Source organism: Mustela erminea, chromosome 11 (assembly GCF_009829155.1).
Source record: "Mustela erminea isolate mMusErm1 chromosome 11, mMusErm1.Pri, whole genome shotgun sequence".
NCBI classification, from domain to species: Eukaryota; Metazoa; Chordata; class Mammalia; order Carnivora; family Mustelidae; genus Mustela; species Mustela erminea.
This window is the reverse complement of record NC_045624.1, coordinates 50,727,769-50,751,642: the sequence shown is the minus strand read 5'-3', so window position 1 is coordinate 50,751,642 and position 23,874 is coordinate 50,727,769. Positions and strand designations below refer to the sequence as shown.

Sequence of the window (23,874 nt, the reverse complement as noted above, 5' to 3'; positions counted from 1 at the left end):
GAAGAAGAAAGAAGAAGAAAGAAGAAAGAAGAAGAAGAATCATCACCTGGAGGGTGTGTTAAAACACATCTTGCCAGGAGGAAGCAACCTAAGTATCCATGAATGGACAAATGGATAAACAAAATGTGGCATATACATATAAACTGAATACCTATTATTCAGTCTTAAAAAGGAAGGAAAGTCTGACACTTGCTATCACAGGGATGAACATTGGGGGCATATCATGCTAAGCCAGTGACAAAAAGACGAATACTGTAAGATTCCACTATTATGAGGGGTATGGAAGAGTCAAATTCACAAAGAAAGAAAGTAAAATGGTGGCCACCAGGGGCTGAGGAGAGATGAAATGGAGAGTTGTTGTTAGTGGGTTTAGCGTTTCAATTTTACAAGATTTAAAAAGCTCTGGAAATGGATGGTAGTGATGGTTACACTATAATGTAAATGTATTTAACACTATTGAACTGTACACTTAAAAATGGTCAAAATGGCAAATTCAATGTTGTGTATTTTACTTGAATTAAGCGCACACACACACACACACACACACACACATATACACACTGCCCAGATTGCCAGACTCTACACCAAATTACAGCTATAGGAGGTCTGAGGGGAAGTCTAAGAACTTACGTTGCTAATAAATTCTGAGGCGGTTTTAATGCTGCTGGTTCAGGGTCTTGAGAACAATGGTGATGAACAAAGTTAGTGGGAACTCCAGAATCTCTCTATAAGAGGAGTTTATGGGTAACAGTCTGGTTGGAAGAAGGATAAAGGGATTTGCCCTTCTAGTTGCAAGCATGCTGTCTTTGGATTGCATGTTAATCTGCAGAAGCTCTAATGGGGGAGCTGAAGAAATGATGCCCAGTTGCCCACATCCCAGAGCCACTTCTTGCTGACAATCTATACCTAGCCAATTGCTCAGGTCAGCTCACAACTCCTAAGTATAAAGGGGAAAACTTAAGAACCTTACATTCTTGCACTTACCAGGTACATTCTCCTTTTATAATTTTTTTAATTGGAAAAAGAAAAGTAGACATTTTTATAAGAATATAGAAAAATACAAAATGCCAATCTAGCAAAGAGCCATGTATTGAACACCTGCTAAAAAGAGCAGATATTTGTTGTTTTGTGCAAACTAAGCATGAAGCAATGTGATAACCCCTATCAAATTAAAATTCATAATACTCCCTGGGGTGTGATAGAGCAGCAGTCTCATCAGCTGCGGTTGAGGATGTAGACGACCACAAGCACCCTGTAAAGATTTGACCATATACGTCAACTACCCATAACTTTCACTCAGTAATCCCACTTACAGAGATAGACCCTAAAGAAATAACAGGGTCGAACATAAGAATATTTATCACGACATAATATGTACCAGCAAGACCCAAAAACAACCTAAAGGTGAAGAAGGAGACCAGTGAGTGGTGAAATTGATTACAGTGTATCCACATAACAGAATTGGCAGCTGCAGATGATGTCTCTTCTTTGGGGGCTGTTCTACCACCTCTCATTTGGGCACTTCAGCTTCCTTTATTCTGTTGGTCTCTGATGGTACTGTCAATCAAGAGACAGCCCCACCCCCAGACTCACCCACTTCTAACATAGGAGAACCATTCAAGTGCTCATTCAGGGCCAGAGTCCTTTTGGAGGGTTGGGGGCACAGATATGAGTGCTTGACAAGAAAAGTCCTCTTGCCTTGTGAGATTGCAGGCTGTAAGAGCAATGGGCAACACTCCCTAAGCCTGCCAATAGAGAAGCTGGCACTGAGGAAAGAAGAGGTGAGAGATGGAGAGAGAAGAGCATTCTTATCACCATTGCGTGAGTCCCTGGATCCCACAGTACCTGAAGGTGGCCGGCCTGCCTTTGGATTTCCCAGTCATATGAATCAATAAATGCCTCACTTTTTTCCCTTAAACTCACAACTAAAAGATTCTTGATTTATGTGCTATCATTAAAACCATATTTTATATGAATACATAAGAATACATTGACTCAACTTAAATATATACATATTTGAGGAATACTGAAATGCTTATGATGTTATAGCATTATAGATCAAAAATTTTACTTTCAAAGATTCTTCGCTTTAAAAAATTTGTTTAATGTCTTACATCCTGGCTACTGAATATTCTAAGAGAGAAAGTCTATTGCATAAAATATAGGTGCATGTTTCACAGATCACTTGGGGAATATAAAATGGCATAATCTTGTTGGAGAAACTTGTCAATATCTAACATAATTACATATGCCTTTTCTTTTGAACAGCAATACCAACTCTAAGACTCTATCCCAAGGTACAGTTGCAAAAATGTGAAGACGTGCACAAAACTACTAATTGCAACAATTAGGGACTGATTGAATAAACTAAGGTACCAATAAGGGACTGATTGAATAAACTAAGGTACATCCCCACAATTGAATACAATGCAGATGTGAAAAGAAATAAGGAAGATCTTGTTAAACTCTATTACACAGAGACCCGCAGGATATATAATTTAAGTGAGAAAAGCAATGTGCAAAACAGGAAACAGTACATATAGTGTTATCCTTTGTGTGATACAGTGGTATATGTATATTTTTTTCCTTTTCTTGCAAAAATAAATAATGGAAGAATAAGCTGGAAACTAGTACAAATGATTAGTCACCAGGAAAAGCACAATAAAAGCGCAGTGAGACACTCACCAGAAGGAATAATATTACTAAGACAGAAATTATCAAGTGTTGGCAAAGATGAGGAACAAATGGCACTTTTATACATTACTGGAAGACGCGTAAATTGGAGCATCCACTTATAGAAACTCTTTGGCAATATCTGCTAAAGCCTGAACACACACACATACCATATGACCCAGCAATTCTACTCCTGGGAATCTACCCACCAGAAATACATATGTGCATTGAAAGACACATACAAGAATGTTCTAAGAAACAGTGTGGTTATAGCCCCAAACTAGAAACCCTTATCTACAACAACAGCAGAATGGGTAAATTATGGTATGCTATAAATGCAATACAGTAGAATACATTAACAGCAATGGAAAGAGCGAACACTTCTATTTTACACAGCAACATGGATGCATCTTGTAAATACACTGTTGAATGAAAGAAGCATAACACAAAAGAATGCACACTCTATTACTCTACTTATATATAGTCCTACGTGTGGCAAAATTAATCTATAGTGTCTGAAGTCAGGAGAGCAGTTGTCTCTGGGAAGAAGAGTGGCATAGGAGTCAGAAGGGCAAAAAACAGTCTCTGAAATGCTAGAAGATTTATTTCTGCATCTGGATGGTGGGTACGTGGGTATTTTCAGCTTACAAGAATGCAGGAAGCAGCATGTTCTCTCTGAAGGGAGGGGGAGAACACGTGGAAAAGGCAGGATGGAAAGTAAGACTTTTCTGGGTCTACCTCATTATACAGTTTTGGCTTTGGAATCATGGACATGTTTTATATGTCCAAAAAATAAATTTAATAAAAAGAAGAGACTGTATAGATGCATGTATTAAATGGAGGTAATTAAAACTGTGTTTTGCCAAGTGTTAAATTCCAATGATGAATGAGTATATATATATATATATTTTTTTTTTTTTTTTCTTGTAAGGGTACTCTATAGCAGGCTGTTCTTTCAGGATTTAACAGAAGTCTGAAAATGGACAAAGCCAAGTCCTCTGAAATGCTAGAATGATAATTCTAGGTTGGTTTAACAGCCTGAAAAAAAGATTATGAATACTAAAGACTCAAAAGCTCAAGCCGTAGGGAAACAAAGAAGGAAGAAAGAAAGAAGAACAGCTGGAAAAGCATTCGCTATTATCCAAAACAAACAGATGTACTACAGTTAGGCACGTACTAACCTAATGGCCTTTGGAATAAATGCCCACACAGAGCCCCCACTCACTTGGCCTTGGGCTAAGTCCATTCTTCAGGACATTTAATACTGACAACTGCAGAACTGTGCAAAATGAGTGAAAAAGATGGTCAGGTGATTCATAAATGTTTTTCATCATAAACTTTAGCTGCTGCTTTTAACTACTTCATGCCAGAGATTTTCCCAGAGGGTCCCCATGGAAAATGTCCCCTAACAGAAGAGGAATGATGATGGGAAGAAGACTAGAATTCTCATTTTGGGGAAAGGCAAGAAATGTAATCATACAGGTATATACAATGAGCAATCTGGATCTGACTCCCCATCCCCCAATGGATATTACACCATATATGGGATCAGGAGTTTGAACACCCCTCAAGTTAGAGGGTTCACATTCAGCTCCGTACCTTACTGATTTTGGGAACTTGGCTATGTTCCTTAATCTCCTTGGGCCTCAACTTCCCTCATTTATAAAATGTTAAGAAACTCTATGGAGTAATTCTACGTTTAGATCAGGTAAGGCACAGGAAGTCTTTAGCACAGTGTGTTTAAGACACGCTAGCATTACCATGCCACCACACTGTATCTTCTCTTTATGCATTATTAACTAAAAAAAAAATAAGTAAAACAGGGAAGGGGATGGATTAATACTTATTCACCATCTATTATTTGTTAAATGCTTCAGCAAACATTTAAAGAGTGTAAGATTTTATTTATTTTATTTCATCTTTACAAAATTCTTCTGAGGTTACAAATGAGGAAATAGTTTTCAACCTCACAAGGTCAGTAAGTGGCAGAGTGAGGATTTGAGCCCACCATCCTCTGACTCCAGAAGTTATTTTTTCTGTGTCTACAAGGAAGCAATCATCAGGATGAAGAAAGAGCATCAGAAAGAAAGTCTGTGACTGCCAGGAAAGCATTCATCAGTCTTTCATAAAGTAGCTCGCCCTCGACACAGTAAGAACCAAGAAGTACCAAACGAAAGGGCTTACTCCCTCTTAGAACGGACAGAGACAGTTCTCTTTGGGAGATGGGGGCGGGCTGGAATGATACAGCAAGGGCAAGTCGGATTTGGTGGCCTCGACAACAGTGACTGGCACAATAAAGGAGTAAAGGAAGACATTTAACACAGAGAAAAGGGTCCTCAGTCACTACCAGTCTTCTGGGTGAAGCTGAGGTCAGCACTTAAGAGGTCAAGGCAAACAGGAAGACTTGGGCCAAAGAACATACATTATGAACCAAAGCCAGGGATCATAGAATAAAATATTTAAAGTGTCCTGAAGAATCCGGGCAAGACTGACCGTATTGATAGAGATAAGCAAAAGGCTGTGCAGGACTCGTAGGCGGAGAAAGAGAATATGCATAAGGCTCTAACCATTACAGTTCAGATGAGGCAACAGACTAAACAGGGAGGGAAGGAAACAGGGACTGAGCAGGGAGACACCGTCCGTTTCATCTGTGAATCCCATGACAGTGGCTGTTTGCCTACATTTCCGGTTTTATATAATTATGTTAAGAAGAGTATGTAATGGATCACATTATAAAATGTATTATTTACTATGAGCCCTGAAATCTTCTGTTTTAGGGAATGTGGGACCTACCTGCACCTTATACTGCTGTCAATGGCAGTTAGGGAAAGAAGGCACAGTTGTGGATTAGGAAAGAACTGCAGTCCAGATGTGCCTCGAGGGGTGTCCACACCCTAATAAAATCACTGTTTCCTGGGTGAGGAAATCTGATTGTGCTGCCCATGAAAAGATGGCCAGTATCTTAGGACTGACTCGTTTGTTAATTTCAAACAAGAAATATGGCTGCGTGAAGCTATTCTGATCATTCCCTCCCTGTGGGAAAAATCTGCCCGGGTAGTTGCAGGAGAATGTGGCTTGGCACACACTGAATCAGAAACAGTAATTAGTTTGATAATGTAAGTGGTAGTGACATCTGGGTGTGAAAACTCTCTCTGGTAATAATAATTAATAGCAGCAAGCCTGTATTGGGAGCTTATTGCATGTCAGGCATTGTACTCAACACTTTATATCTCATTTAATCCTCACCCTGTGAGGTTTTTCACTGCGGAGATGAGATATACCTGCCAAGCAGATGGCATATTGATGTCCATTAGACAACCTACAGCACTCCTAAATAAATGCCAACACATTTTCTCTCTGACTCCACTGTACCCGACTCTGCTAATCCTGCCTGCTAACACTGTGTTCCTACCCTTGCTCGAACAATACTCCTGAGGTTAACAAGGAGTTCTAGCGGGCACATAAACTACAGAGTAACATGGAAATTTTCCCAAAGAATCAACATTCCTTGGTGGTAAACAATTTGAAATATTTTTATGTGCAATGAACTGGATATGTTACTGAAAAACAATGAAGAAATTTCATCCTTAATGTAAAAACCTTGAGATTTTTCTTTCAGGGTACTTGGTGGAAAAGTTTTTAAAATCATAGTCCAAGGGCAACACAGAACAAGTTAGTAGAACTCTTTCCTGAATCATAATCACACATTTGTCAACCTTCTTGAGACACTGCTTGAGTGAATTGGGTGTTTTAAATTTCATGGGGAATGCCTGGTGGCTCAGTCAGTTGAGCGTCTGCCTTCAGTTCTGATGTCTCAGGATCAAGACCCACGTTGGGCTCTCTGCTCAGTGGGGAGTCTACTTCTTCCTCTCCCTCCCCCTGCTCCTTCTCTCTATCTCAAATAAATAAAATATTTTATTAATTAGTTAATTTCATGAGCCCCATTAGCTCTTAGGTTCTTCCTATAGATCGCAAATTTTTAAAAATTATTATTTTTTTAATTTCTTTTCAGCGTAACAGTATTCATTGTTTTTGCACCACACCCAGTACTCCATGCAATACATGCCCTCCCCAATACCCACCACCTGATTCCCCCAACCTCCCACCCCCCGCCCCTTCAAAACCCTCAGGTTGTTTTTCAGAGTCCATAATCTCTCATGGTTCACCTCCCCTTCCAATTTCCCTCAACTCCCTTCTCCTCTCCATTTCCCCATGTCCTCCATGTTATTTGTTATGCTCCACAAATAAGTGAAACCATATAATACTTGACTCTTTCTGCTTGACTTATTTCAATCAGCATAATCTCTTCCAGTCCTCTCCAAGTTGCTACAAAAGTTGGGTATTCATCCTTTCTGATGGAGGCATGATACTCCATAGTGTATATGGACCACATCTTCCTTATCCATTCGTTCGTTGAAGGGAATTTTATCCATCAACATTTTTTTTTCCAAAATTAGAGTGTATTCTTTCTCTGACACAACAAGGAACACAAGGCTTACTGTGGGAAGTTCTGAAAATCTAGAGAAACATAAAGAAAAAAATTTAAGTGCCTTATGCTCATCAGTAGGAAATAAGACTGTCAACATTCTGACAGTCAATTATTGTTGAGTTCCTGCTATGTGCAGTAACTATTCTAAGCTTTGGGGCTATGCTATGTATCAGACAGTCAAAATCCCTGCCTTCAAAGACATCCTAGTTCTTCATTCTTATACTTAAAGATGATAGAGAGATATACAAATACACATGTGTATTTTTATGAGACTTGGATACTACTACACATATTCTTTCATTAGCTGACTTTTTATTTAACAATGTTATAAACATGAGTTTATTTTATTGCATATTCATCCACACCATAGTTGTCAAAGCAGCAGAGTAACTTATTTTAGACACATGCTCTATATTATCCAATAAACCTACCTCTTATTGTTGGAGTTTACATTGTTTTCGGTTTTTGTTCTTATAAACACGCTAAGACTAACGTTTTTATAGACCCATTTGTGTGTGTGTGTGTGTGTGTGTGTGTGTGTGTGTAAATGGTTATTTCCTTTGGATGAATTTATTTCAGACCAACATGATCCTCTTTATGGGTCAAATGTCATGCATATTTTGGAGACTTTTGATGTCTCACCAAATTGTTTCCCAGAAAGATTTATACCAGCTTCTACTTCTAAAAGCAGTTTACGATAATGTCTCTTTTCCCATTTCCTCAACAACATTAGTATTCATTATTAAAATTTTTAAACCAATTTGTAGGTGAAAATTGATTTCCTGTTTTAATTTGATTTTCTGATTTCTCTTGAGGTTAAGCATTCATTGGTCTCTGTAGTTCATCTTTGGTGAATTGCCTTTTCATGGCTATGGCCCTCTTTCCATTCAGGTAGTTCTCTTTTTCTCTTTTATCTAAGGGCTTCTTTTCTTCTAAATAAAATATAAGATGACTTGTCTGCCATGTATGATATAGCTAATTTTCACAATTTATAACTTGCATTTTGTTTACTGAGTTTGACTTTGAAGAATTTTTAAAATTTTATGGGGTCATATTTATTAATAATTTCATTTTATAACTTCTGTTCTGGTTTGTAGCTTAGAAAGGCCTCTCCCAGGGGCATCTGGGTGGCTCAATGAGTTAAGTGTCTGCCTCCAGCTCAGGTCATGATCCCAAGGTTCTGGGATCAAGCCCTGTATCACTTAACAGGGAGCCTGCTTCTCCTTCTCCCTTTGCCTGCCACTATGCCTGCTTGTACTCTCCCTGTCAAATAAATAAAATCTTAAAAAAAAAAAAAAGAAAGAAAGAAAGAAAGAAAGAAAGACCTCTCCCACCTTAACATCTGTTACCCTCTCCATTCTTTCTGACTTTAAAGAATAACATCACAAAATGTCTTCGAAACATTCTGAATAGCTCCCAGATTTGAGAGAAGCAATAAGATCCTTCAGTTTTCAGCAGAAACTGGGGTGGGGAGGATTAGCAACAGAGAGGAGGGGCAGGTAGTGCTCTGAGGCAGGCATATTACTGTCTTTTCTGCCCAGAAAGCAACTGGACTCCAATCCAGTGGCCTTGGGTAGGACCCAAGAATTTGCATGCCCAACAAGTTCTAAGATGAGGCTTCAGGCTGCTCTAGTCTATAACAACAGATGAGAACACTGGAATTCCTTAATGTAACAATCAATTTAAAGGATGAATTCCTCTTTTTTCTAATGTAATAACTTTCACTAACCTGACACATGAAGATAAACTTAGGCGTCTGAGCAAACTTTCTCTACTGTGCCTGTCCCCACTCAGCAATGACCACGTAAAACCTAGCCATGTGAGGAGGACTCTGTCCAGATGCTGAGTTTTCAGAAGATCGTCATGGCTCCCTGCACACCCAAGATGCTCCTGAAATCATTGGGCCAGGACTGATTCTGCTGGAGTGCTAGGAGAGGGCCCATTCTTTCTTGCTTCAGTAACTACTTTATAGATAACCTCGGTGATGAATGGAATGTCAAACTCTCCTCTGAGCTAGAAAGTGGTTTTGGTTTTTTTTTCTTTTTAAGTAACAAACCAAATTCCCACTTCTGAGATTTATATTTATTTTCAAACCAAGAAGTTATAAAGCCAGTTAATATCACCATGCCTCTCATCTCCGTCATCCCAGTCTAGATGCAAGCCCCCAAGGGCTTAACGTTCAACCTGCATGCTCTTCAAAGACTCCTTGGCTGCGTCTGCTCCCCATCCCCCATAATTTCCACTATGCCTTCTGAAATCTCTCCTCTACCTCCTTCTATGCTTTTCCCACATTTTGGAGTCATCCCAAACTCTTTCCTGATTTCCTGCATCCAGATACCAAATCTAGGAGACCATGCCCTCTTAATGTCTCTCAAACCTGTCCATTCTTTTCATCCTTGTTGCAACTGCCTTAATTCAAGCCCTCATGATCCATTGCCTGGAAAAGCAGTAGGATACAGGAAAAAAAACACACCAGTGACTTGGTATCAGAGGGACGTGTGCTTGATTCACATCCACTGCTTATTAGTGGCCTGACACTGGAACAATTCCTTGACATTTCCTAGGCTTTCTCTTTGTTAAAATGGAAGTCAAATCAATCTCACAGGCATGCCATGAGGGTTAATGGGATAGCACGTGTGAGAGACTTGACATGCTCCTCCACTGAGTATGTCTTCAACAAATACGGGTTTCCTTCTTCTACCCATTTTTTGGTTTTGGTTTTTGGTTTTGATCAGTGTTTCCTAACAGATGCAAGGGAGCAGCTTTTCTGAATCAGAAATCTACTCTTTGAGAAAAGCAATTAGTGTCTTACTTTTGCTCATAGGACAAAGCCACTCCAGAAGGTGCTTCATTCACTGCCTTCCATCTGCCTTTGAAGACTCATCTTCTATGTCTCCCCTTCTAGATGCTTCCTGAAGTTATACACTCCTCTGAACACACCTTCAGTCCTTCCTGACTTCCCAGTTCTGGGGATTATGGCAAATATCTTTCTCTTTCCCCAACTTTGTGCACTTAATTCCTTGCTGTTCATACCTAAGGCTCACCTGAAGCATTTCCAACTTTAAGAATCTTTCTCTGAATTATTTATAATTGATCTTACTTCCTTTTTTGCCACTACTACACTTGGTATAAAACGTGACTACATCCTTTATAACACTATAGTATGACTACTTGGATGTCTATTTCTCTACCAGACTCTGAATTCATTGAACATTGAGATCACACACTAGATAGTTTGACATGGCCAACACCTAATAAATATGACCATCTTCACTCTAAGTCCTCTAGACTTTATCACACTTCACATTGAATATGTTAAAATAAACACACATCCCATAACTCATATAGCTTTTTGTTATGATATTTTTAAATAATTTTATAATTTTGCTTTTAAAATTATTTAGTTATAAATAACTGGTTTAATTCTCAAAGGGCTATGATGTCTAGGCAATCATTAAGCAGACATACCATTCTCCCAAAGTAGGATATGTTACCTAAAAATTATTTTTGAATATAATGAAAAGTTAAATTAGCAATCATATTTTTCAAATATTTAATAAAATCATTATTATTTTAAATTTAATTATGTTTTTTCTTTTCTCTTTCTATTTATTTTTTTGGTTTTTTGGACCCAACAATAAAGGTTTTCAGCTCTCAGATATTTTCATAGCCCTGAAAAGCTTGTGGACCATAAGAACTGTTCTTATGGTATACAATCGACATGATGCTTCAGTTGACACATGCTGGGTATTAAATAAATGATAACTGTTTTGGTGGATTAATAAAAACTATATGGCCTTTTCTCATTTTTTAAATTTTTAGCTACCATTTATTTAGCCTTTACCAACTGGCTGGCACTGTATTAAGTTATTTTTACATATATTAACCAAATTATACTCATCTTTATCTCCATTGTTACAGATGGAAAATCCTGATTCTCAAGGATATTAAAGATTTTGCCCACTCATTTCATCAATGGCAGAGCTAAGATTCATCAGGCTGTCTGACTCTGAGACCATGTCTTAACCACTACACAATATCACCTTTAATAAACCCCTTAAACAATCTGACTGACAACTTCCTCACCCATAAACTAGAAGTAAATACAATTTATCTTCCTCTCCCTTCTCAAAATATCTATAGATATAGATATAGATATAGATATATAGTTTTGTTTTTGTTTTTGTTTTTGTTTTTTGGTTAACATACAATGTTTTATTTGTTTCAGGAGTACAGGTCTGTGAATCATCAGTCTTACACAGTTCACAGCATTCACCATAGCACATACCCTCCCCAGTGTCCATCACCCAACCACCCTATCCCTCCCACCCAACTCCCCTCCAGCAACCCTCAGTTTATTTCCTGAGATTAAGAGTCTCTTGTGGTTTGTCTCCCGCTCTGGTTTCATCTTGTTTCTTTTTTCCCTCCCTTCCCCTATGATCCTCTGCCTTGTTTCTCAAATTCCTCATATCAGTGAGATCATACAATAATTGTCTCTTTCTGATTGAATTATATTTTTTAACATGAAAGGAAGAGTGCCTAGCATAGTACTGGGACATAGTACTGGGACATAGTATTCAACAAATAATTTAAGTTGCTTGCTAGGTATTGGAAACAATTCTGCTGTGCTAGAATAATAATAGGTGAGCTTGGTATTCCCTATTATATGCTCCCACAGCAACTGGACTTCCTTTATTTGAAGCACCTATATTGAATCTAATGCATTTGCTTGTTTTAATTGTCTCCCTGTCTATACTATAAGCTCCATGAGGACAGGACCTATGCATTAGTCACCTTTGTACTCAGGTTCCTAACATACTATCTGACATATACATTAAGTGCTTGAAAGAAAAATTAGTTGAAATGGTTAATTTAGCAAGGACCTACCAGGTGCAAATAACACCAGGAAAGAAGTAGAAATAAATTAGCCAAAAAGTAGCCTGCACTCTAGCTGGGATTAAAAAAAAAAAAAAAAAAAAAAAAAAAGAATCATAGGACAATATTTCCAAAGCAATAGGTACTCAAATTATTTGCATTGTAACAATTCATAAGACCTTAACACTTTTTCTATCCAAAGAATCCTAGAAAGTCTATAGTATGAAAAAATTGCCGTAATTCTGCTAATATTCTTTTAGCATACTAAGACATCATTAAAATGTTAGAAGAGAATGAAAAAAACCATCAAGCCCATAATGAAATGCAAATGATATTGATCTAATCAGTCATGTTTGCTGTCATAAAGAAGTCCACATGATTACAAAATATTTCACATATTGTGTGAACATTATTATAGACTGCATCATCATCATTAAAACCCATCTGTGTAAGACAGTCTGCTAGGTACCATGCAAAAGGCTTTAATTAAAACAAGTACAATCCCTACACTTTGGGAATCAAATTCACTCAAGGTATCCTCTTTTAAAAAAATGTTTCCTGATACTTTGTTTTAAATTTAAAGAATAACTTGAGCAACAGGATTCTATTGATACTTTAATAAATTTTTGAGTGCAAAAGAACATCGATTCAACCTAGTTTACATTTGTCATATGTTTATTTTTTTGTCATATATTAATTTAAACTACATCTGCTCTTTTATATCTATACTAATTTTTAGATATTCTTTATGAATGATAACACTTTGTCATGGATTTCCTTGTATTTCTAAATTTATCATTTGACTTTCAACTTTGTTTATGGCATCTTTTACTCCAAATAATTTTGTGTAGCCACAGTTTTTAGTCTTTTGATGACAGTTTCTGTCCTGGTAAAATGGTGTATTTTCTTTAGTCACTCATATGGTTTAATCTTTTAGATTTAGCTCTTCAGCTGGAATTTATGTTGTGGATGATATTTTAAAAACATTTTGCCAATGATCTTCACTCCATCTTTTCATCTTTTTTGAGTATCCGCACTTTGTCTAGCTATTATAAACAATAAATTTTGCACTCCCAAATTTCTATATATACATAGGTCTATGTCTTGACTATTTTGTTCTACAAATCTACCCATTTATTCTTTCTCCTATACTGTATGTTTCAATTACTTTGGTTTTATAGTTCATTTCTGGTATGACACATTTGTGTTGCTATTTTGATTGGGGTATTTGCTTTTTCAGTTTAATTTTCTATCTTGGAAATGAATTACCTCTTGTATATTTTGATCAGATCTGATTATTTTTCAAATCTTTTTGATTCTATTAGTTCTTTTAGTTGATTATTCATCTAGAGCTACAATTTTATCATCTGTAAATAATGATCACTTTGTCTCTCCTTTCTAATATGAATATTATATCTCTTCTCTTTCTTATCATATTTCTTTGTCTAGAAATTCCAGATCAATGTTTAATAGTAGTAAATATAATGGAAACTTAGTCTTCTTGGAGAAGAAAGATCATCAAATAAGAGAATTCTTCGCTTACAAATATGCACTAAATATAATTAGCAAATGGTCATTTGCTATTTTACAATTACTGTGAAAATTGTATAGTCAGTAATTTCTCTCTGCTCTGAGCAAGCATTTTACAGGTTTAATTTATAATCCTGAAATATCCTGTAAGGTAGGATGATTCTATCTGTTTTGCTGATGAAAAAAAAAGAAAGGCTTTCATATATTGAATAACTTGCCCAAAGTTACCCAGCTTACAAGAAGTAAATCTAGAAACAGAACCTAGAGCTCTTTGATTCTAAAACTCTCGCACCCTATTACCTACATTATAGAAATATTATCTTGCCTTAATTCTGAAATACATGAATAGATATATCTGGGCAACTGGCATATGTTGCAGTGATACACTTTAACATATTTTAAGTATGTATTCAACTTGGGAGAATTACATATTGACTTCGAATGAGATGAATTGCAGTAAGCACTTTTTTTTTAAAAGATTTTTTATTTATTTATTTGACAGATAGAGATCACAAGTAGGTAGAGAGGCAGGCAGAGAGAGAGGAGGAAACAGGCTCCCTGCTGAGCAGAGAGCCCAAGGTGGGGCTCGATCCCAGAACCCTGAGATCATGACCTGAGCTGAAGGCAGAGGCTTAACCCACTGAGCCACCCAGGTGCCCCAATCACTTCTTGATTTTAAAAAAATGGAACGAGTTAATCAAATAAATGCTTAGTACCAATAATATGTCTGTGTCTTCATAATTACCTCACTATCATATAATCATATGATTGTTTTGTGAGTTAACATTTCATAAGCATATAATTTCTCCTCCAAATAGATTGTCTGTAAGTCAGAATTCTGTTAGTGACAAGTGATAGTAATCCAATTCAAATTAGTTTAATTTAAAAATGGTCTTGCAGGGGCGCCTGGGTGGCTCAGTGGGTTAAGCCGCTGCCTTCGGCTCAGGTCATGATCCCAGAGTCCTGGGATCGAGTCCCACATCGGGCTCTCTGCTCAGAAGGGAACCTGCTTCCCTCTCTCTCTCTCTCTGCCTGCTTCTCTGTCTACTTGTAATCTCTGTCTGTCAAATAAACAAAAAAAAAAAAAAAAAAAAAAATTTAAAAAAAAAAAAAAGGTCTTGCAAACTTATGTAACCAGAAGAGTCCAGGGCTGGCCTCAGGCATGACTAAATCTTCCTTTCCCAAGTGTTTCTAAGTGTTGATTAGAAGAAAGAAAAAAAAAATCTTTCTCCTTACTGTAGTATATAAAAATACCAACTTTCCTTGATTTAGGTAACATGTCTACTTCTTGGACTAATCACTTTGGCTCAGAGGAGGGAGTCCTCTGATTGGCTATGCCTATGTTACATGGCCACTCCTATGACTTGAGAGGTTGGGAAGGATACCATAGCAGCCCTACTGGAATTTAATGCAGTGAGTAGTGACAGAAACATTTCTCTAAAGGAAAAGAGAAGCTGCAATTATCAGAACATAAAATAAAGATAGATTAACAATGAGAGGTATCCATCATAAATTATAAGTTCTTCTAAGTCAACGAAGTTTCTGTCACTTAGTTGTATCCCTCATATCAACCAGCAAAGCACTTACCCATGTGGATAGAAGACATTCAAACAATGCATAAATAAAAACAATACATACATACAAAAAATTAAATAGATTCAGAATCAGCCATGAATCTCCTTGAGACAACTGAATTAGCACATAAGACTTGATTATGTTTTCACCCTAAGGTAAAGAAACGTGTGAGGTATGAATTAAAATGTGCCCCTTTCTTGTATCACCTGTTGCAATCTCTGAGAGGCAGAGTCTGAGACAGAGTTCAGTGTATAGTTCAGTAGGTGCACTTGGATGAATACCTGTGAAGGAAGAAAAGGTAGCAAGATTGGGCTGAGAGAGAAATCAGTATGGAATGCTGACCTGAACAACAGTCTTAGCTGATTCCACAGGGACATTGAGCTAAAAATAATCTCTCAGTAGCTGGACCTTTAGATGCCCTACCCTCTCCATCAGTCATTTAAATGTGGATCACCCTGGAAAGGGCTTGGGGGATGAATTTGAGCATATGGGTTTTCTGCAGCTCAGGACATCCCTGAAGGGCTAACGGAAGCTGGAGTCTTTCTTCTGACAGCTCTCCTGCAGCTGGAGCAACAAGTCTTTCCTTGAAGCATATCTGGGGAGTGTCTCTCTGCATCGACCACATCCTTCAGAGAAGGTGAAGTTAACAGGCAAAGAGAAAGGGGTTGGGGGGGGGGACCACCAAAAACTGGAGTAATAGTTTGTTATGCTCTATTATCAATAATTTACATACACTGCTTTAAAAAGTAATTCATTTAATCCTAACATTATCCTTTCCTGGTAGAGACGGGGATTTACACATCGTGAAGCTGAATTGATGTTCTCTATTCCTTTCTTACTTGCTAAGAACCTGTAGTATAAAACCATCTTCAGTGCAAAGTGTTCATGGCTAAACAATGGCCATTCTAAATGGGTAGGAGAAACTTTTCTTAGTCTTCTTTAAGGTGTTGTTTATTTCCGATTTTATTTATTACTCTTTTATTTCTTAAAAAGCCTAGTTCAGAAAAAATTGCACTTTTCTATAACACACTTCTATTGTAACAACAATAACAACAAAAATAGCCTTTCCACAAATGCTACATTGTTCAAATACACACTCACAGTAAGTCTGAAAATCGTGGTGATGAATCCAAGTTAAATGACATGTTACAGAGAACCCTTAATTGTGGGGACTTGTACTATAATTAATTCCAGTTGAATGGACCTGAGAATTTCAAAGCACTCTGTATATGAGGTGTGGGAATAAGCAGGAGCTCTGCATTTGAACTGACTCAAACACTTCTAGCTTGGAGCCTTGGGAAGGTTAACTTTACCCTCTTCACTCGTTTCCTCGTTTGTACAGTGGTGGTGATAATAATGATTCAAATGGGATAAAAAGACACAAAGCACTGTCTTCCACAAGGTGTGAGGTTAATCGGTAGTTATCATAATTCACTTATTATTATCAAGATGGGATTGTTTTGAAAGGTTGGACTTTCATATTTATCAGCAGCTCTCTTAAGCTGGAATAAGCTCTCTTGAGAAGGAATGAAGTGCTCTGTACTGTCTAACATGAAGATTGCATCACTTTAGAATGGGCCATTAAGTTCTTGCACTTTTTAACAGCCGAAGTTGCTTGCCCTCACCACCTTCTATATACACACATATACACCTGCTCCTGTCTTTGTTCCCAGGCCACTGATCTTGACCATCTTTCTTTCAATCATGTAACAAAAAATGTCCTAAACGCCTGGTATGCATACTCATGACTTGGTTTTACCTTCATAATGGCTCTTAGTCTTCTGGAGGAGTATCAGACTCTGAGAGTTTTACCATTTGCTTTTGTGGTTAATCACTATTCAGATACTCTTTTTTAGTATAATGGCATAAAACTCCTCAAAAAGACCTCCTCTACCCTCCATGATTCATGCCTCTGCCTCTCCAATGAAGACTATATTTTGTTTCCTGTTTTCATATCTTTCTAAATCTTCATTTGGTACCTGAGTAGGAGGTCTTTTTTATTTTTTTTTTCAACTTATATATAAATGGGAGATGTGGAATTTAGAGGTTAATTTTAAATGAGAACCCCAAGGGGTTAATTAGACATAGAGGTTGACTGCTGACAAGATAAAGTCAAGCAGCTCTGTTAGGGTCCCTGCCTGAAATCTGATTGTCCTTTCAAGAGCTTGCATATTCAAGAATAGGAGTTCAAGTCTAATTAGCAACATTTTGCCATTTCATTTTCTTTAATTTAAGAAGCCTACCAATTAATTTATCTATTTCCATAAATAAACCCCTACTATGGTCAATATTGTGCCAAGTTCCACAGGCATTTCTGTACACAGAACCCTGAACTCTTATTTGCAAACAAGAAGGGGCCAGGGAAGGTGGTGAAAAGAGTGTTAAGATAATATTCACAAACATAAATGATGCTATTATGAAGTAGAATAGGAAAAGGGCCATGAGAGATCATCAAAGTGTTATTCGAATTCAAAAGAAAGTAATTGCCTCTTCTTAGGGTGGGGCAAGAAAGTTTTAATAGAAAATGAGGATGTGAAATAGGCATAGAAGTTTCTGTTTGATTAGCAGAGATGTGGGAAGGCATTCCTACCAAAACAAAGGGTTGGGAATATGAAGGTGTGAGATATGGCTGATGTATAATATCCACACATGGGGGAGCCTTAAAGATTGCTGTGAATGACCTTGTGAATGGAGTTCCAAAGGAGGCTGGGATGATATGCCTGACATCTGGCTTTTGGGTGTGAATGAGATTGGACAAGGAAACTGTAGGGTTAGAGGAAATGGACCAGAGAATCTACTGTAACATTGAGAAGGTGAACATCACAGGACCTGGGTGCAGGCTAGGCTGTCTTTGTTATGGAGAGGGTAAAAAGAGGTGAGAAAAGGGGGGGAGGTGTAAGGGAAATTTGCAGGAGGGGATTGAGTAGGGTAGCAGAAGCAATGAATTTTATTTTAAACATGTTCATTTGAGCTTGAATGAATGGCTTATCCAGCTGGATACATTCAACAGGAAGTTGAAAACATCCCTCAGGGGAGAGTAGAACTGTAGACACAGATGTGGAATCATTAAAGATGGCGTTCTAAGGGTCATGATATTCTTTTTTTTTTTTTTTTAAGATTTATTTATTTATTTATTTGACAGACCCAGATCACGAGCAGGCAGAGATGCAGGCAGAGAGAGAGAGGAGGAAGCAGGCTCCCCATGGAGCAGAGAGCCTGATGTGGGGCTCAACCCCAGGACCCTGGGGCCATAAGGGTCATGATATTCTTGAAAGAAGCAGTGGTCTCTTTTTCTACACTTTCTCCTTTAAAAGTCTCTTCCTTCTTAGTGTAACATTTCAGTTTAGGAAGTGGGAGGACATGATGCAACAAGAGGTCAGACAAGGAATAATCAGAGAAGTCAAAGAAGTTTCTGGATTGTATAGTATCAGAGGAATGAAAGGAGAGGAGAACTTTAAAAGGTTGTGGGGGTGGGGGTTGTGCTCGTCAACCTCCTCAAACGCTGCAGAGAAGTTGGGTTGTTTGAACACTAAGCTAAGGCTCTCCCTCCACGATTCCATTGTGTCTGCTTAAAATTCCTGTCATAGTACTTACCACATGACATTTCAATTGTTTATTATTCTCTGCCATAAGGTAGGGATAATTTGATAATGTTAATTATTTTATTTCCAGCAATTATCACTATTAAATTAGTGAATGGATGCATAAACACATAAATGAAAATGTCAGTTGTGACAGTTTCAATAGAGAGGTGGATGTGGAGACTAATTCTATTATCTAAAGAAAAAGAGTGGTGGTAAGGAGAGTCAGGGAGATATATGAAGAGATATATAGCTCTTACCTTGTAAGAAACAAGAAACAACCCCAAATACATAAATTTTTATAATTGTTGGCTTTCCTTGTGATGATCAAAAAATGAACTGCCATTGTATCAGGGAAGGTTCTGATTTCAAGTGGGTAGGAGAAAGTTCCACTAAGAATAACATTTCTGTTTATTTTGAGATTGTTGATCTGGTGGGACTTCAGAGAGATTTAGATGACAAGAAAAGCCTCTGACAGGTATCTATGAAAGCTGGATTAAAACAATAATATACACAATCAACTGTGGTCCAAGGGCTTGTAAACCACTGCCAGATGGAATGCTCAGAGAACTGGGAACAGCGATCTTTAGGCAGCCAGGTGAGACTAATCTGGAGAAGCTTTAGGAAGGAGATAAATTTAAGCTGTTTTGAAAGGGGACTATTCTAGTCAATTGGCGAAGAGTCTTAGAGCACAGGATTAGGTATTTTAATTTGATTACTTGAGGTAATTTGGAGCCACCCCAATGTTCTGAGAAGACTTGGTATAAACGTTGTTTGGAAGATGACTCATTTCAGTAGTTCTTAACTCTAGCTACATATTAGAATTACTGGCAGAGCTCTGAAAAATCCTGATGCCCATGCTGCACCCCAGAAAAACTAAATCTAGAGGCAAGACCCAGCTACGTTTGTTTGTTTGTTGTTTTTAAAGTTCTCTGGATCACCCCAATAAATAACCAAAAGCAGAAGCACTGTTCTAAGCGTAGGAAAAATTGCAAGCAAACAAGAGAGATACTTGAATTAGAAAGGTTAGTAAGGTTGGCTGGAAATTGGAGTCTGACCTAGCTTAGTGAACAGAGATAAAAGGGGTGAGGCTAAATAAAGTATTCTGGAGGAAAGCTTGGTTGGACTCTGTGTTGCATGTCAATTGCAATTTTTCATAAAGCTATATTGCAGGAGCATCACTGCTCTTATTATGATGGATTAGTTAGAAAATGAGTAACTTGCTTTGCTAAAATTTGGGGCTTGTTCCTTAGTAAAATTCTCAGTTTCTGACGTAGCAAAGCAGGTCAGAAGAGAAAAGAAAACACAATCATATTAAAAGTATGAAAGCTTTTGTTTATATCAGAAGGAGGAAATAAAGCCAAAGATGGATGCTGTGGAATTAAGAATCAAAATTCAACTTTAAGTTGAGTTATGATTAGGAGATAGCAGGCTGTGGTAAGATACCCCTCTAGAGTAACCTTGAAGGAAATTAAAAGTCAGATCATTAAGGACACTGAAGAGAAGGATTCCCCATCATTTTCAATCATAGCATTCCCCTTTCTGGAATGAAGAAGTTGTAACAGATACGGGAAATGGATGGGTCATGTCTCAGAAATTATGACCTCTCAGAAAGGTGGGCTGGCAAGCAATGATGAGAGGTCCAATGTTCCTATTAGATCACTTTAAATTTATTCTGGCGTGTCCCACCTCTTAAGTTTAGAGGAAGGGCAGAATGTCATAAAGTGGCATATTACTTATAAAAAGAAGTAGTGTTTCATAACGTAACCTGTATACGAGTATTTGATAAAATATAGATGCTGAAAGAGAAACTTCACTACCAAGAGAATCTTGAAGAGAAGCAACTGAAGCCATAGATGTGAAGCAAAATCATTTTTCTGGCTCTGAGGATGAGGCGGTCTTACAACTGCGATAAGCCTCTAATAGCTGCCATCATTATTTAGAGAATAAACTTAGAATTGTAAATAAAATACAATTGTTCTATATTCCCCCTCTCAAATGCTGGGTCCTTGGTACATGCAGGAATAAGGGAGTTAAGCCAGGGCTGGTCCTAGCTGGAAGGCAGTGAGGTGTACATGTGATTTGAGAGGTAGAGACTCCCCAACTCTTCCTCCACAAAACTTCCTCCTATTTGCAGGGTATGGAGGTAGAGTAGGAAGTTAGGACATTGTTTCCAGAAGACCCTTGAGAAAATGAAAGTGCACTACAGGGATCAAAAACACACCCCAAAATGATATTCGACCCCTTCCTCCCAGAGGAGCTTCAGGCACCAGCTGGACAGGAGGGGACGTGGTAAAACTGGGGGTTAGAAGGGAGAAGAGAATAAAAGTTCAGAGGCCTGGGTAGGGTATAGCAGGAATGAGCCACCAGGTATCCTGTGGGAAGCAAATGAACCTGGGGGAAGCAAGAAGAGGAAAAAGAAGATGTGAAAGTTATGCTGAGTCTCTGAGAAGAGAAACCTCCTTCTTTCATTCCGCCTCCCCCTTGACGCACTCTTGGGCACACCACCCACTGTACTTCATTTCACCCAGCTAGCCTGACTATAGGGAGTGGGGGAGCACCACATGTGCCCAGAGCTACTCTGTTCCCTTTAGTACATTCAAATCTCTGTAAAAGCTTCCAACGTCTCCTCCTCAGGATAGCTGCTCCAGAAAAGAAGGTTCTCAATACTCTACAAACTCCCCCTGCATGTTGGTTTGCAAAATTAATGATCCTATTGGAAAAGGAAACTAATCTTTGATACTTGGTTGAGGCTAAGGAGAAAAAACACTTTTTTTAGGGAACGAGGCCACCTTAAGACACCTCATCCATGGTACTCTGCCCCTCTTTCACGCTAGCCACACTCACAGAGAGGGAGGAACCTATACAGTTTGAAACTCCATCTCTGAGTCCAAAGGACCATGATGCATCCACTCATCCTGCAAATGTTTACTAAATCCTGTACTGTTCTTGCAGCACAGTGCGACAAGCCCAAGAGAAGCCAAGGAAGACTGCATAGAGGTCTCCTGATGGGGTATTCCTCACTTGTCAAGTTTTACTTGCACTTTCTACATCCACTGTTTGAAAGGACTGCAGGGTGCCTGGGTGGCTCAGTGGGTTAAGCCGCTGCCTTCGGCTCAGGTCATGATCTCAGGGTCCTGGGATCGAGTCCCACGTCAGGCTCTCTGCTCGGCGGGGAGCCTTCTTCCTTCTCTCTCTGCCTGCCTGCCTCTCTGCCTACTTGTGATCTCTCTCTGTCAAATAAATAAATAAAATCTTTAAAAAAAAAAAAAAAGGACTGCAGCAAACATTTTGCAAAATTTAAATAACATCTTCATAGTTTCTCCGGCTTCAGGAAGAACACAACAGCTTTTTCAAAAGTCTCCAGTCACAGGGCTGAGAGTTCACAGACATCTTTGGGGATCAGGTAGCCGTTAAAAGAATTGGAAGTTCTCCTACTGCCTTGCTGTGTTTTTCTAGCCAGAGTCTTTGCTGCACTGCATTGCTCAGTTCCTTTCAACTGAAAAATTCAATCTGCGCTCCTGTCGAAATGTGTCATCTCACCCCTGGACAGTCATCACAGTTCACCATACTCCACGCTGAGCCAGAGTTGAGGTGGCAAGGATGGCGCAGTCGCCCCTTACGAGGTCTGGGAAGGCCAGAGGTTGGGGAGGAGCTGAACAACTGGTGCCGTGGGAATGTCCGGCAAAGCCAGCTCTGGGAGTTCCACGGGATAGTCGGTGCTATGAGAAGAGCTCCTGTCCGTCCATTTCCTCGGGTGTGAATCCCACTCGCTGGTTGGGCCTTTGGGAGAAAATTCATGAAGGACACCCTCAGCGTTGTAGACCCTCCCAAATTACACATCAGAACCAGGGGTGTGTGTATGCAGGGGAAGGGAGGAGATTCTCCAGAGGCTTTTCTTTGCGTCTGTTTATGCCTTGTGCCCAGCGACTAGGTTCTTAGAACGTCAACTCTTGGAAAGGGCAGGGAGGGGCGTCTTTTACGCCCCATAGAGTATCCGATCTGTAGGATAGGATACGCCCTCGCCTATCAGTAAATGCTGAATGACAGCGAAGATTTCGGCCGGAAGCCCAGGCGCGGATTGGGGGATTGGGTCTGACCGACCCTCTCGCGGGCGCGATTCGCGGCCCGCGCGGGGAGACACGGGAGAGGCCGCCGGGCGCGGGCGGCACAGTCAGGCCCCGGCGCCGCGGGCGCAGTCTGCGGGCGCTCGGAGGGGGCCTCCACCTGGCCGCCGCGACGCGGCCGGAGGGGCGGGGCCGGGCTTCGCGGAGGCACTGACGCCTCCTCGCGCCCGAGCGCGCGCTCCTCGGCGTTCGGCGCACGCGCGGGGCCGGGAGGGAGCGCGCCCCCGACAGCGGCGGCGCGAGGAGCAGGAGGGGGAAGAGCCGGAGGAGGGCTGCTGAGGGGAGGCTGGCCGAGCGCGCGGTGGCGGCGGTGGCGGCGCCGGCGACCGGAGCCGGGGCGGAGTGGGGAGCGAGGGAGGGGGGCGGAGGGAAGGGGGCGGAGAGGAGAGAGAGCCGCATTTCCAATTCCCAACTACGAGCCCCGAGTTTGTAGATGGGGCTGCTCGGCGGCGCCTGCGGCTGAGCGAGAGCAGCAGCGGCGGGCGCAGGGGAGCGGCGGCGGCGCGGAGGCGGCCGAGGTGCGAGCCGGTGAGTTACTGGGGCCCCCACGCTGCTGGGGTAACGGTCTCGCCGCGCGCCGAGGCGGCCGAAGGGCGCCCTGTTGCTCGTCGCCGTGCGCCACGCGGGGACCCCGGCCCGCCCCGCCCCCTCAGCACCTGGGCTCGGTGAGCCGGGGGCCGGGGCGGCGGAGGCGGCGCGGGTCGGGAGGGCTGCTAAGCGTGCCTAACCCGGCCGGGCCGGCGCAGATGGGGCGCGCTTTGCCGGGCCCCTGGCCCCGGGGCTGCGGGCGGGCCAGAGCGCGGCAACGTGTCTGGCCCGTGCTGCCGGCCGCCGCGCGGAGGCCGGCTCTCCACGCGGTCCCCGGCGCGGCCCCGGCTGGAGCAAGGCTGGGGCTGGGGGCGCGCGGGGCCCCCTCCGGGCGCCTGGAGCCGTGCGCGGGCGCCGACACCCTCTGCGGCGGGAGTGGCGTTTAAGGCATGAATGGAGAGCGGCGCCGGGGGCGGTAGTTGCTGTGACTGACACC

At 40.4% G+C, this 23,874-nt stretch overlaps 1 protein-coding gene across 2 annotated transcripts in view; it reads left to right on the top strand.

Annotated features, from left to right (window-relative positions):
• The first annotated feature begins 23,058 nt into the window (after window positions 1-23,058).
• Window positions 23,059-23,874, top strand: part of MPP6 (membrane palmitoylated protein 6) — a 112,085-nt gene continuing 111,269 nt past the window's right edge. Inside the window, exon 1 of one of the 2 annotated variants that reach the window (XM_032304778.1) lies at window positions 23,059-23,378. The gene's annotated coding sequence lies outside the window, so the exon portion shown is untranslated. The remainder of the gene's footprint in view (window positions 23,379-23,874) is intronic. The other variant, XM_032304777.1, reaches the window with a different exon arrangement.